Here is a 14,913-nt window from a genome sequence, read left to right on the forward strand (position 1 = left end):
TATTTACAGGTTGTGTAAATAATAAACATCTTTGATATTCATGCTTTTATAAATATTTCTTCATACTATGTCTTGATATGTACCTGATTTTACACTATGGTTGTAAATTATTTACAAATTATTACTTCCTTTACATTTTCAGTGTGCCCTGCTTCTTGGGGTGGTCATGGTCCCCCTCTGTTGTTTTCACCCTGAGGGGCAGATTAGGCTGAGAGTTGATGAGCAGCCCATTGATACCATGTAAACTGTGTAGCTTATTTCCATTTTAAAATTTAATTAAAAGGATTTATATGCAGGCAAAGTTTATAAAGTAGATTCACACAATACATTTAAAGCACATCCACCTTGCATTTAAAGCACATGACTGCCCCCAAAGACTCCTGGGAAGGAGAGTTTTCCTCTCAGTTATAGTTCCCACCACACTTAAACTACCGTTCTGATGATTCTGTGGTGGGATTCATGTCCTTCAAATGTATGTTGAATGCAGAGCTTGGAAAAGTTACTTTTTTGAACTACAACTCCCATCATCCCCAGCCAGCATGGCCACTGGATTGGGCTGATGGGAGCTGTAGTTCAAAAAAGTAACTTTTACAAGCTCTGATGCACTTTAAATGCATGGTGTGAATCTGTCCAAGTATGCTGTGCATTCATTATTGAATTGGGGAAAAAATGTTTTTTGAAAGATACTTTTAAAACAGGCCTGTAGCTCAGTGGTAGGGCACATGCTTTGCATGCAAAAGTCCAAAATTCAATCTCTGGAAGAGACTATTGCCTGGAATCCTGGAGAGCCGATGCTAGTCCATGTCATCAGTACTGAGCTAAATGGTATCAAATGGCCTGACTCTGTATAAGGCAGATTCCTTTATGCCTAAAAGAGGTAAGAGACCCAAGGCCACAGTGACTCCGAAATTTATTTATTTATTTTATTTACATCATTTATATTCCGCTTTATTGTAAAAAAAAAACAACTCAAAACGGTTTATAGAAGGAATTAAAACAATAAAATTATTGGCAAATACAGTTAAAGACAGGTATTTAAAAACATTGAAAATAATAAAACCAACAATGTGTTAAAAACAGATAAAAAACATAATAGCTTCTACATGCCTTGGTAGGCTTGCCTTAACAAAAATGTTTTTAGCAGTACAATGAAAATGTTTTAGAGTACAATGAAGTGCCTGCCTAACGTAAATAGGCAGGGAGTTCCAAAGCATAGGTACTTGTACATTAAAGGATTGATTTCTTACAAGAGCTGAACAAGTACTATGTGGAACCTGTAACATTGAAAGCACACCTTGAACTTGGCCTGGTAGCAAATCAGCAACCAGTGCAGATTTCAGACCAGAGGTATTATGGGCTGATAGGGTCTCACTCATGTCAGCAATTGTGCCACAGCATTCTGCAGTAAGTGAAGGTCCTGGGTTAGGTTATGCTGCATGAGGATTTCTGTGAGCTTGGCTGATTGCCTGCCAGGATTTTTTTAGTTTTGGTTAGGAACCCTGACTGGTTGTGGAATGCTGAGATTTCTGTTGTACTCATAGGAATCTTGTTGTGGTTGGCATGGTATTGCATTGAGGAAATCATTACTGTCTTTGTTTTTCTTTTTCTATTTGAATTTCATTTACTTCTGACCTTACTCCCTTACATCCATAAAAGCAACAACAGTGGTTCAATGTGGTCAGTTCAACCCCCTTAAAGCCACTGATGAGGCACCTTGTTATTTGCATGATGGTTTGTTTCTTGCTCAATAGTGGTAAAGGAGAATTCACATACTGGGAAGAGTGGCTTCAATTGCTGTTGTTCCTGATCTACTGCCTGTGAAGGTAGACCAAACCATGTGTGTTTTCTCTCTGTCAATTATTACTCACTGGAATTGGGTTGGCTGTCAAAGTGAGTTTATAGCAGACCACAGAGTAGGCAGGAAAAAGCAGAGAATCTTCTTAACTCTTACTCATTTCTCAAACCTCTCTCTGCAGTGAAGGGTCAAGTTTGTAAAGATGTTTGGAGAAGCCATGGTAAAAGGTAGGCAAGGCATTCCAGGCAGGGGGTTGCCAACCCTGCTTTGATATGGATCCCTAGTCAAGCCTTATCAACAGCACAATCCTAACAATATCTACACAGAAGTAAGTCCTGTTGAGTTCCATGGGGCATACTCCCTTAGTAAGTGTGTTTAGAATTACAGCCTTCAGGGCATCCATCCTTGCCCCTGAGTATTCCCATCTAATATCTCCACAATACTAGGTTCCCTTCTTCCTACGATGGCCTTCTGGTGACTGGCCTGGTCTGACGGCACTTAAACCCTTCTTGCCAGAATCACGTAGGCTAGATTAAATGTTCCTTACCCAGGGTCTCTAAGAGGTGAGAAGGAATGATCCTGTCACTTCACCTGGACCTGGAAACACCCTCGTTTAGCTAAGATTCTCTTAATTTCCAATCAGAGAGTTTTGTTTGAGTGGTATGCTCCAAGGAAATGTGGTTGATGGTTAATGTATCATGCTTAATGACATCACTAGGACCTGCCCCCATGACATCACTAGGGCCTGCCCCTGAAATCTCAGGGTTTGGGATGCTTCCGACTTGGCATGCCTGAACAACAGTGGTTCCATGCTTTCAGATCCATCCCCTTAAACCCACAGATGATGCGCTTTGTTGGTTGCATTATGGTTTGTTTCTTGCCCAATAGTGATAAGAGAATTCACATACTGGGAAGTGTAGCTGTAATTGTTGTTTTTCCCAAGCTGCTGCCTGTGAAGGTAGACCAAACCATGTCTGTTTTCTCTCTGTCAATTATTACTCACTAGAATTGGATTGGCTGTCAAAGTGAGTTTATACCAACACACAGGGTAAACAGAAAAGGGTAGAGAATCCTCTTACTCTTCCTCATTTTTCAGACCTCTTTCTGAAGTGAAGGGTCAAATCTGTGAAGAAGTGTGGAGCAGCCATATTAAAAGGTAGGGGCAGGGCATTCCAGGCAGAGGTTGCCAACCCTGCTTTGATATGGATATCTTTGCAGAGGATCCCTAGTCAAGCCTTACCAACAGCACAATCCAAACTATATCTACTCAAAAGTAAGTCCTATTGAGTTCTATGGGGCTTAGACCCTTAGTGTGTTTAGAATTGCAGCCTTCAGAGGCATCCATCTTTACCTCATCTAACATCTCCTCAACACTAGGCTCCTTTCTTCCTACAATGGTCTTCTGGTGACTGCCCTGGCTTGAGGGCACTTAAAATCTTCTAGATTAAATGTTCCCTACCTAGGCTCCATCTTTTAGCTAAGATTTCTATCTGAATTTCCAATCAGAGAAATGTTTTTGTTTGAATTATATGCTCCAAGCAACTGTGGTTGATGCTTAATGTATTATGCTTAATATCACTCGGGCCTGCCCCTGTGACATGCCCACCTCTGAAATCTCAGGGTTTGGGATTCTTCTGACCTGGCAACCCTAGTGAGAACAGGATGGGCCAGGATGGACTTGATGGACCAGCAGAGGTCTTCTCATGTTGGATGACCATACGTTTAAAAATTAGGCTAAATATGCCACAGTGCACAGGGCCTTAGCTGCATCAGGAATTTTGTATAATTACCTGAACAGAGAGTGTGTTGTTCCTGTACTTTAGGCTTTTTAAAAGAACAGAGCTCAGAACAACTATTCCCTTACCATCTAAGACTGCCAGCATCTACTCTGACAGGGCTCTTGTGCCTTTAACAGCTGTGCAACACGGAGATGTTCAACAGGTTATCTCCATGGTGAGAAAACCACATTTTTTGAATTACCATGTGTGTGTGTATGTGTGTGCGCATGCGTGCACACCCTGCCAGAGAAAAATGTGTCAGTATTCTTCCTATTCACAGTAAGAGTGGCCAGTTTTCCATTATGGGAAACTAAAAATAGTGGTGAAGGAAGAAGCTGATTAATCCTCCTCTTTGTTCCATGTAAAATACCAGGTGTAGGGTAATGGGAAAGATAATACACTCTGTATGTCTGCATAAATGCAGGTAAATGAAGGTTTGGACTAGAGATGGAAAATTTCCAGAAATTTCAAAGCCATGGGAGAAAAACAGAATTTTGAGAAAAATTGAAAAATATGGAACGCTTCTTTTTTTAGCACCCTTTACAGACCAAGTCACTTTGTTACTTTAGGAACATAAATATATAACTTACTTATATCAAAACTATCATGTTTGATATATGAAAAGCAGTTTATTCAGACAATAATTACAAACTGAATTTACGTTTTAAATTCTTTAAAATTGTTGCTACAAATTGAGCTACAAGCTGCTGAACTGTAAGGAACTTAGCATCTCTTTGATTTTGCCAGTTTATGACAAGCAGGCAAAAAACAATAAGGACAGAAGAAAACATCAACACTGTATTTATTTATCTACTTATCTATTTTTTAAATTTACATCCCACCCTTCCTCCCAAAGTAGCCCAAGGTGGTAAACACACAAGCCATAAAACATCTAAAAACATCTTTTAAAAAGTAGACAAAGAAATTATGCCTCAAGTCCTACACAGTGTCAAGCAGACAATAATACACTTATTTCCATGGAAGGAGCTGAGAAAAAGAGTGAGCAGGGGAAGCGAGACTCAATGAATAAGTAGTAACATGAAATCCAGTCAGCTTCTTTTTCTCTATCACTATGAGTTTCTACTTTTTTGGGTTGCTCTGTGAAAAAGACAAATAATTGGGTGTTAGAACAAATTAAACCAGAACTATCACTAGAAGCTAAAATGATGAAACTGAGGTTATCATACTTTCGACACATCATGAGAAGACATGATTCACTAGGAAAGACAATAATGCTGGGAAAAACAGGAGTGGAAAAAGAGGAAGGCCAATCAAGAGATGGATTGATTCCATACAGGAAGCCACAGACCTGAACTTACAAGATCTGAACAGGGTGGTTCATGACAGATGCTCTTGGAGGTCATTGATTCATAGGGTCGCCATAAGTCGTAGTCGACTTGGAGGCACATAACAACAACAACCCAATCCCTTTGGGCCTTGTCAAGACAAAGTAAACAGATCCACCAACTATGCCAACAAGAGGAAGCCCACAAGCACAGAAGGCACTGAATTCTTCCTTCTCGTGTGTCAATGGCAGCGCCCTCTAGAGGCAAACATGCATATTTTTCTTGCTTTGAAAGTCAAACTCTCAGCATGCCACTCAGAACTTGCTTGTGGTCAATACAAGAGCTTGGAAAAGTTACTTTTTTGAACTACAGCTCCCATCAGCCCCAGCCAGCGTAGGGATACTGCAGATGGATACAGGAGCTGGATATTGTAATGATCTGATACTGCACATGGTCTTCTTTAAATGTATTCCTCTTATTTGGTTTTTTAAATCATTTGGGGGGACAAAATATAAACACCTCATCTTAAACGTTTTATTCATCATTCTAAAAGAAAATATTTCATAAGCCAACAATTTTCAAGGGAAAATAGTTTTTTCTTTAAAAAATTCTGTTTCCCCCCCTGGGCTTTCACATCTCTAGTCTGGATCCATAGAATATAATTCTGAGTAGTAGGTCCCATGCATTTTAATCCAGCTCTATTCAATAGGCTCCCTTCTCTTTTATTAGAAACAGTAGAAGGAACAAGAATAAAAAGGTGAGAAAAAGGTAATCCAAGGGAAAAAAAGGGGGGGCAAGATTTAGCAGACTCTTCAGATTACCTGGAAGACATCTCTCTTCATAGTATATAAACAATGTAACCACAACGAAGGTTCCCAGAGGAGCGCAGAAACTATATTTTTCACGTGATGTTAGAATGGAAAGACCTCATTTTATGAGCACAAATTCTGCTCTTACACATCAGAAAAATCCAGTAGTCTCCATCAGACTTAAAGAAAAAATAACTCAAAAAATGACTCGCCAGAAGATCTGAACTCCAGGGCTGGCCCCAGGCACTGTGCTGCCTGAGGCTAAGCAATAAATTTATATCCCACCCTCCTATTAACAGTGCAACATCCTAATAAAAAAATGTTATCAATACAAAGTACAAATAAAGCACCCAATTTCTAAAACCAAAGGGGGGGGAAGAAGAATGCAATGCAACACTTCAAAACAAAAAATAAAAAGCCTAACTGCAGCAAGGGTAAAAACATATTACACATTAAAAGTGACAGCATTAAAACTTGGTGTTAGCACATTACAATAAGGCTTTACTATTTTTAATTGCTGGTGAGAGAGAGCCTGACAATGCTGATCCTGATTTAAAGGCAGGGGGCATGTTTGCCTCCACTCATCCTCCTTTCTGTAAAACAAGTCTTGGTTGGCAGAGTTACTCCCAAAGGGAGGGATGGAGTGAGGAAATCATATGGGTTATACACCCCAGTAAGAGAGAGGGTGGAAGCTGGCCATTTAAGCCAGCTCTGCTTTCAGCTTCACCTTCCTCTCATTGCAGCTCCAAGTGGCACCTTCCTTCCCTAAAGCGGTATTGCTGGTACTAGTTCCCCTTTTTAAAGGGCTCAGCAGGAGGATATCCTTGACTGGCCCTTAGGGGGCCCCTTTATACCTACTCCACACTGCTGGGAATTTGAGCTCACTTGCTAGGAGTGGCGCTTCACTAATTTGGTTATGTGTTTGGCATTTAGAGTGGGCAGGTGAATTCTAAGACCTTCAAGGATGGGTGCACTGAAGCATTATTAGGTTAAGGGCACTCTTTAGGCACCTTTCATTGCCTTTGGCTTGGTAGGTCTTGGTGGGGGTACCCTTTAGGCCAGACATGCACATTTTGGTGAATGCTGGACAGATCTTCTATTTGTTATAGAATAATCAGCATAACCTTTCCTACCAGTTCATTGGGTATAGGGGCAAATGCCAATTGAGAGAGTATTCCAGTGTCACAGAACCACCATTGAAAATAGGCTGTTTCTTTTGTTCATTAGCTGGATTTCCCAAGATGACACTGAGAGTCAGACCTTTTGAGTGTGATCTTCATTCTCATGCAGGCCTACGTGGGAATAACCACTCCATAGCAATAACTCTCAGCTATTTAGAGGCCAGAACAAGCACTTTGAATTGAGCCAGGGAGCAAATAGGAAGCCAGTGGTGCTGATGTAAGAGCAGAGTTATATGCTGTGATCTGCAAGCATCAGACAAAAATCTGGCCACTGCATTTTGGGCCAATTGAAGCTTCTAGACCAGGAGTGCCCAAACTGTGGTCCACGAACCATCAGTGGTGCATAAGCTTCATTCAGGTGGTCCGTGGCATGCCTGTATTAAATATTCATATTGATTTATAATTGTATTTCTATTGCTTAATTTCTTGTGTTGTATTCTGTTGAAGTACAATGTGAGTGCTATGGAATGCAAGCTGCAATATAATAAAATATAATATAAGAAATAAAAGCAGCAATAAACATACAATAAAAATCATATAGCATCTTGGACAGTGCATTGCAGTTACAGTACTATAAAAATCATTAAGTGGTCTACCAAGACCCTAAGCAATTTTCAAGCGGTCTGTGAGAGGGGGGGAACTGGGAACCACTGATCTAGGTTAAATTACTATGGTCACCAGTATGATGCTGCAGTCAGGATGCTGATAGGTACTTGACTACTTCATTTCATCAAGCTGGTCTTATGTGATTTGCACTGTCTACCAGTTAGTTTCTGTTCTTTTAAAAAATATATAATTAAACTTTAGGTTCGGAAACATAAACAGTTAACATGTACTACAACAATGTAAGAGATAAACAAGAGGACAGGTAAGTCATTACATAAATATATAATGTAATGATTAGGATAATAATAATAATAATAATGTACTATTAATCATATTCTTATTTTGCTTTACAGAGTTCAACCCAGCGTAGACTGCCATAGTTGGCCATGGGAAGCCAGAGAAGCGCAGCCACCATCCCCCTGACTTGCACGTACAATAAAGCAGTATCATGTTTCATAAAGTTCTTTTTTAAATGCTCTCAAATTTTTCCATGAGCACTGTTTTCCACACTTCTGGATGCTACCTTTGGAGCATATGGGAGTCTAGTGTTTTCCAGGTTAAAGCTATTACTGATCTGGCAGGAATAAGCAGGAAACTCGTGAGCTTTTTATGAACAACATGCTTTCATATCAAAAATAAGCAATAGGGCCATCATTAGATCAGATAGTTTGATGATTTTACTGATTTCCCCAAAAACATCCCGCCAGAATGTAGTAAGCAATGGGCAAGCCTGCCACATTTGAAAAAACGTACCTCTCTCCCCACATCCCCTCCAACATAAGGGTGGAGGAGTATTATTAATTCTGTGTAGGGGTGAGAAGTGAAGTAACAGCAGAATGTTACCTTCAGAGTGTTCTCCCTGATCCTTGCAGATAATGATTTGTATGACATTTTATTCCACATACTATTCCATGAGGAATCTTTCATTTCAAGTTGTAAATTACATTCCCAGATTGGTTCATAATTTAAGCAAGTTCCTGTAGTTTCGTCTGAGAGGATTCCATCAATCATGGGCAGGGTCCCTCTGCCACATCCTGAGGACTGGGAGATAAAATTTTCAAAAGGTATCAGAGGTCTTGTTGCTTATTGTTTAATAGCTGGCATCATTATAAAGTGGAATATTTGATGCAGTTGAAACCAGGAGACCTTAATGTTTGTCAGCTGAGTTTTTAATTGAATGGGTGTTTGGGATTAGATCCAATATAAAAATCTTTGATATGACACAAACCTGCAAGTTTCCATTCTTTATATTGTTGAAATGTATTACTCTCATAAAATAGCAGATGGTTTATTATAGGAGTTAACGGGGAAATGGGGGGGGGTTGCTCCAACCTTTCCAAATTGTCAAATTATTTTTAAGGAAAGGATTATATAAATTTTCCTTCCCCCCCTCCATGTATGATAAATGGGTAACCTCTGAGTTCTTGTAAAGAAATCCAAGTTTTTTCCATGTCTAGCCTAATTTTTTTTATGTGTCACTGTATTAAGGATAGAAAACTTTTAAGGTGGGAGATGTCATGATAAAGTTGAAGGTTTGGGATACCTAAACCTCCCTTTTTTGAGTGCCTATATAAATTGTTCTTAGCCAAATGAGGGTTGTTGCCTTGGTGAATAAATTTGTTACTAATTAATTGCCAATGTCAGAGTCTGTCTTTAGGGATCAACATGGGGATGGCCTGAAATAAGAAATTTAATTTGGTTGGAATAGCCATTTTTATTGCAGCCACTCTACCCAGCCAAGATAGGGAAAAGTGCGACCAGTCTTTCAGTTTGCCTATAACATCTTTTATAAGAGGGGTAAAATTTAAATGTAACAATTTGGTTAGATTTTTCAGGATTTAAAAGGATAAGTATTTAAAAGATCTACAACATATTTTTATGTGGGAGAGTACGTGTATTTCTTGAATCTGCTCTGGATTCATGTTAAAATGAAGTAGTGTTAATTTTGGAAGTTGATTTCAAGCCCTGCAACAGCACCATAAAGATGGATTTCATGAAGTAAAATGGAGATTGCTTCTATAGGATTCGATAGCATTAACGCTATGTCATCAGCAAAGAGGTAGAGCTGTCTGTTGATCATGACTCCTTTTATCAAAGGGTGAGACCAAATCACATTAGCTAGAAGTCCAAGAGCAGAAGCAAATGAAATAGATGAAAGGGAACAGCCCTGTTTTTTGCCCTTACTTATGTTAAATCATTGGGTATCAATTCCATTTACCTTAATACATGCAAAGGTGCCATCATACAGGAATTTTAAAATTTGGAAAAAGGAGGGTCCAAAATTCATATTTTCTAATTCTTTAAATAAAAAAGTCCACTCCAGTTTGTCAAAGTCTTGGTGGCATCTAAGGACACCAAGGCCACTGGGTTTTGCTACCAGTTAGTTTCCAGAGTCAATTCAAGGTACTGGTATTAATATTTACAGCCAACAATGGCTTGAGACCAGGGTGTCTGAAGGATCATCTTCCATACTGTGATTGTCATCTAATGTTGATCCAGAGAGATGGTGTTGCTACATCAGCAGAATAATGCATCCTAGAATTGTTCAGCCCAGTAGGGGATAGGAAAAAAATTCTGCACTACTGCTACCCTGTTTTGCTCCCTAGAAGGACCCACTGTGAGGCAAGGAGAGTCTGTTACTACAACTCCAACCAAGACAGAGATTAAATACATCATACTCTTTCATGCATGCAGAGAAAGCACTTCTTAACTCCTCGCCCAACAACTGCATCCTTCAACCGGTCTTCCTAATCTAATGCTTATACAACCATATTCTCCCCTTTTCTGCCAAATGCCAATCAATACAACTGAAGCATTTTTTTTCTTCATGTATTGCCAATCACTGGAAGAATGTAGATGTAACGAGGAGGTTTAGAATGGCACGTGCATGGCCCCTGTCCCATAATTCTTGCTTCATACCCCTGATTGATCTATTGGGGTGCTGATTGCTTCTGCACACTGTAATTGCAATGTATTGGAAGCTGGAGAGCTCAAAATACATGCCATTTCTGACTATAAGTTGAGAAATGTTTCACTCTGTGTTCAAAAACAACACAGAGTCTGAGGAACTTTGCTCAGTTAACCAAAACAATCCAGCTTGTCCCACACTTTAGCTTTCCACATAGAATTGCTTGTAACTTTGTGACAAAGCTTGGAGCTTTGAAGGGACAGTGAGCTAATTAGCTTAAGAGTGTTCTCACATTGCTTATGTAAACAAGGCACTTGATAGTCAAAACGAGTCATTAAGTTGGGGGTGCATCTGTGTTCTCAAGTTGTACCCCGGGCAGGGTCAGGGGAGATCAGCAAACATCACCTGAGGGGGAAACCAGCAACCTAGATGATAAGAAGATAATGATCTCATAGGTATAGGGTGCCCCCTCCCAGAGGGTATTTCAGGTATAAATAAGGGACCCTAGACTGGGGAGATTAAGCCTCCAGGGGGCTGCAGAAGCCCCAAGGTAAAGATCAAGCCTCCAGGGGGCTGACACAGCCTCAAAGTACCATCGAGAAGCAACATCAAGAAGACTGATGAGCCATTACCCCTCCCAGGCTGTGCTGTTCAAAAGGCTTCCAGCACATGTAAGATGGGGGTGGTGGTGGTGGAGATAGAGACTTGCTAGCTGTAGTGTTAGCTTCGTTTTAGTGTTTTACTGCTTGCTTAACAGTTAATGAAAACAGCTTGCCCTAATAAATCCTTTAACTTCTTCATCACCAGCAGTGTTCATTGTCCTTTCGAAATTCTGAACTAATTTGTCTTGTGCCTGTTAGGGAAAGCATTTGACATTACACTTAGATCCTCCTATTACCCTGTTACCTTTTTATAGGCTGTTCCGTGTGATTTGGTCATGACATTGTATAGTTGGTTACCAACTTTTCAGCCTTGAACAGGAGCTTGATGTGTAAAGGCATTAGCTGTTAGTGAGCATGTTTATTTTCTGGTGAGCTGTCTACACTAGATTGACGTGATGATCCTGCCTTTGGTTTTCCCATGTGACCAGGATTCTGCAGCAAGACAGAACAGTGATCTCGTTAGAACTACCAGATAGCTTGTTCTGCCAGATATTTTTAACAGTGCACCCAGAGCATGTGTTCCAAGCAGCAAATGCTCCTTTTGTGTGGTTTGTTTTCCATAACACTGACAAATGTGTGTGTGTGGGGGGGGGGGAGTGTCTAAAATGACAAATACCTTTGTTCCTAACAGCTCTCAAGCCTGAAGAGATCATGCTTTTGGTATGATGCTTTACAATTTTAGCTTCTTGCGAAGCTTAAGAAGGCCTTTAAAAAAAAAAAATCTCATGCTTCAGAGATGGGTTTAAGAGGAGTCAAAATTCCCAGCAGGAAAAGAATGACTGTTGGTCACCCAACACAAGGCACTGGTCTCAAACATATAGTTTTGAACCAGAGGAAGTTTGAAATTTGTTTGGACACCAGTGACCACTCACACACAAATTGGTTTCTACCAATTATGAACAATCCTGAAATGTTAACAATTTTAATGCAGAGCTTGGCAAAGTTACTTTTTTGAACTACAACTCCCATCAGCCCAATCCAGTGGCCATGCTGGCTGGGGCTGATGGGAGGTGTAGTTTAAAAAAGTAACTTTTCCAAGCTCTGTTTAATGATGAAAATGTGACAACAATACATGGATTCCTTAGGGCAGGGGTGGGCAACCTCAATCCTATGTGTTGAATATGGCCCTCCAGGTATCTGTATATGGCCCTTGGAACTCTATCCAGGCCACACACCCTCCCCAATATCTGCTTTGCACGCTCCTTGAGTGTTTTTGCCTGGGCGACATGTGTTCTTGGATTGTGATAATGCCTGTTGCTTGACTGTATTGAAGACAGAAAGGGTTGCCTGTAGAAACTAGCCTACTGTACAAAGGTAAAATCTGCATGTGTTTCTCCACCCACTTTTGCCTCTGGCCCCCAGAAGGTTGCCCTGGAGGCACCCTCACCTAAAGGGAAGGGTTGAATAGCTTTGTGGTAGAACACATACTACATGCAGAGGAACCCAGGTTCAATGTCTGATATCTGCAGTTAAATGGAAAGAGATTCTTCTATATAGCAGTTCTGCTACACATAATAATCTATCATCCAGGACCCTGAACTATAGGAAATCCCTGTTACCTCAAAGTGTCTGCACTTATTTGCCAGTAGAAGACAGTGGTGTCTAGTACGTTGCCAGTTTTTCCCTGTGCTAGGCCAGGGACTTGGGTTACTCTCTGGCCTTGCTGAAAGCATATACACATTGCGCCAACAGTGACCTTTGCAAGGAGCGTTGAAAAAATGATTGCCATTTGCTTTTCTCAAGACAACCAAATAATAATTTAATGATCTAGAAATTCCACTTGAATGCAACTGTGAATGCAGTGTGAATTATTTCCCTCTCCCTCTGTAACTTTTGGACACTAATACGTTTTTTCATCAGCCTTAGAGGAGCTCCATTTCTGTTTTGCACTGGGGCTACCTTAAGGCAAAGCTTATTATTATTATTATTATTATTATTATTATTATTAATAATAATAATAATAATAATAATAATAATAATAATAATAATAATAATAATAATAATAATAAAATTTTATTTGTTAGTCGCCTATCTGTCCGAGCTAACGGACACTCTAGGCGACTTACAGCAATGCAAAATACAATATATAAATCAATATACAGTCAACAAACCATAACATCAATTCATCTAAAACCATCCTTCAATTAGTACACCATAAAAACTAGTCCACCCCAGAAATCCCATAGGCCTGCCTGAATAGCCAGGTCTTTAAGGCTTGGCGAAAACCCATCAGGGAGGAGGCATGTCGAAGGTCCAAAGGGAGCGAGTTCCAGAGGGTGGGGGCCACAATTGAAAATGCCCTCTCTCTGGTCCACACCAGCGTAGCTGTTTTGACCAGTGGGACCGAGAGAAGGTCTTGTGAGGCTGATCTTGTTTGGCGGCATAATTGGTGATACTGGAGGCGTTCCTTCAGATAAACTGGGCCGAAACCGTATAGGGTTTTAAAGGTCAATACCAACACCTTGAATTGGGCCCGGTAAACAACTGGTAACCAGTGTAGATCTACCAACACTGGGGTGATATGATCCCGGTGACGGCTCTGCTTTATCAAGCGTGCCGCCGCATTCTGTACCAGCTGCAGTTTCCGGACTGTTTTTAAGGTTCCCAGGAAGGAACATTTACCATTTCCTAGAAACTGCAGCAGGAGAGAGTGCTCTTGCTCTCAGGTCCTGCTTGCAGGCTTCCCACAGGCATCTGGTTAGCCACTGTGAGGACTGGATGCAGATGGGCCATTGGCCTGATCCAGCAGGCTCTTCTTCTGTTCTTATGGGCTCTCACAAAAAAAAAAAAAAAATAGCCTATGTCAAGTTCCCCCTTCCAGGGCAACTCACTCATCCAGCTGGAAAAGGAGTGTAGAGGCTAGAGAAGTTACTGTGATTGGAGCCAGCCTTATTTAGCCTCCCTGAGAAACACACTACACTTGCTGCAGCTTGGAAATGGGTCTGTGGAGTGCCGCTGACTGGCTTTAGGAAGGGAAAAGGTGGAGAGCCTTACTAGGTGGATGGGAGATGGCCATTGGCTGCCACAGCTACCGGCATGGGCAGGGCAAAACTGTGTCACTGGCAGGTGGCAGGGTGCACACCTAGCTAATGTCATGACATCAGGACACAAGGCAATTTACGCTAGAGATTACATAGCGGAAGGGGGAAACTTGAGAAGGAGCTGCTGTTTTCACTGGCAGCCCTAATTTTCTTATAAAGTTCAGTTCTGCCCTTAATAACACAATTGCCGAATCAGAGCAACCAAAAGGTTTACAGTGTACTAAAAGAAAGATGTCTCTACCTTTTCTGTGTATCTATTTTCCTTTGTTTACCTGTGTAATAATAGGCCTGACTTAAGTTAAAGCTAGCATGTGATTTGCAAGCTGCGTTTTAGCACATAGATAATTAGATCTCTGTGATTGCAAAAGCTGTTACAGTGTTTTGCTAAGTGCTGAGCCAATGTTCTATATTACATGATGCTACCCTGGTCTTTTTCATCATCTTCTTCTTTTATACTTATCAACACAAATTGCATTATAATGCATGCACTGCACATATATTAACACAGCACATATGTATAACTCAGCACACATTCCATAAAGTACTCCAATAATAACTTTTCACATCTATATAATGATTTCTGAGTATTCAAAGGGTGTCATCTACATTCTCATATGCAGTCGTCACAATCACCTCATAAATAGTGATAGTGTGAGGCTTCTAATTGGAGGAGCTCAAAACTTGCCCTGCTTGACAGACCTGGCCACATTTCAAGGACCAAAGTATAACAGTGAGCCTTCTTTGCCAGTAACTCCCATCCTTCCCCAAGAAATAAAAGCCTTACCATGGGAGAAAAATGGAAATGGACTGGTTCAAGTCGATCCCGACTTATGGCGACCCTATCAAT

General features: G+C 40.6%; 1 long non-coding RNA gene across 1 annotated transcript in view; it reads right to left on the bottom strand.

Annotated features, from left to right (window-relative positions):
• Window positions 1–4,321: 4,321 nt before the first annotated feature.
• LOC133378150 (uncharacterized) overlaps window positions 4,322–14,913 on the bottom strand; it is a 164,028-nt gene continuing 153,436 nt past the window's right edge. Inside the window, exon 4 of the long non-coding RNA XR_009760876.1 lies at window positions 4,322–4,671. This is a non-coding gene — a long non-coding RNA (uncharacterized LOC133378150). The remainder of the gene's footprint in view (window positions 4,672–14,913) is intronic.

Source organism: Rhineura floridana, chromosome 2, assembly GCF_030035675.1.
Source record: "Rhineura floridana isolate rRhiFlo1 chromosome 2, rRhiFlo1.hap2, whole genome shotgun sequence".
NCBI classification, from domain to species: Eukaryota; Metazoa; Chordata; class Lepidosauria; order Squamata; family Rhineuridae; genus Rhineura; species Rhineura floridana.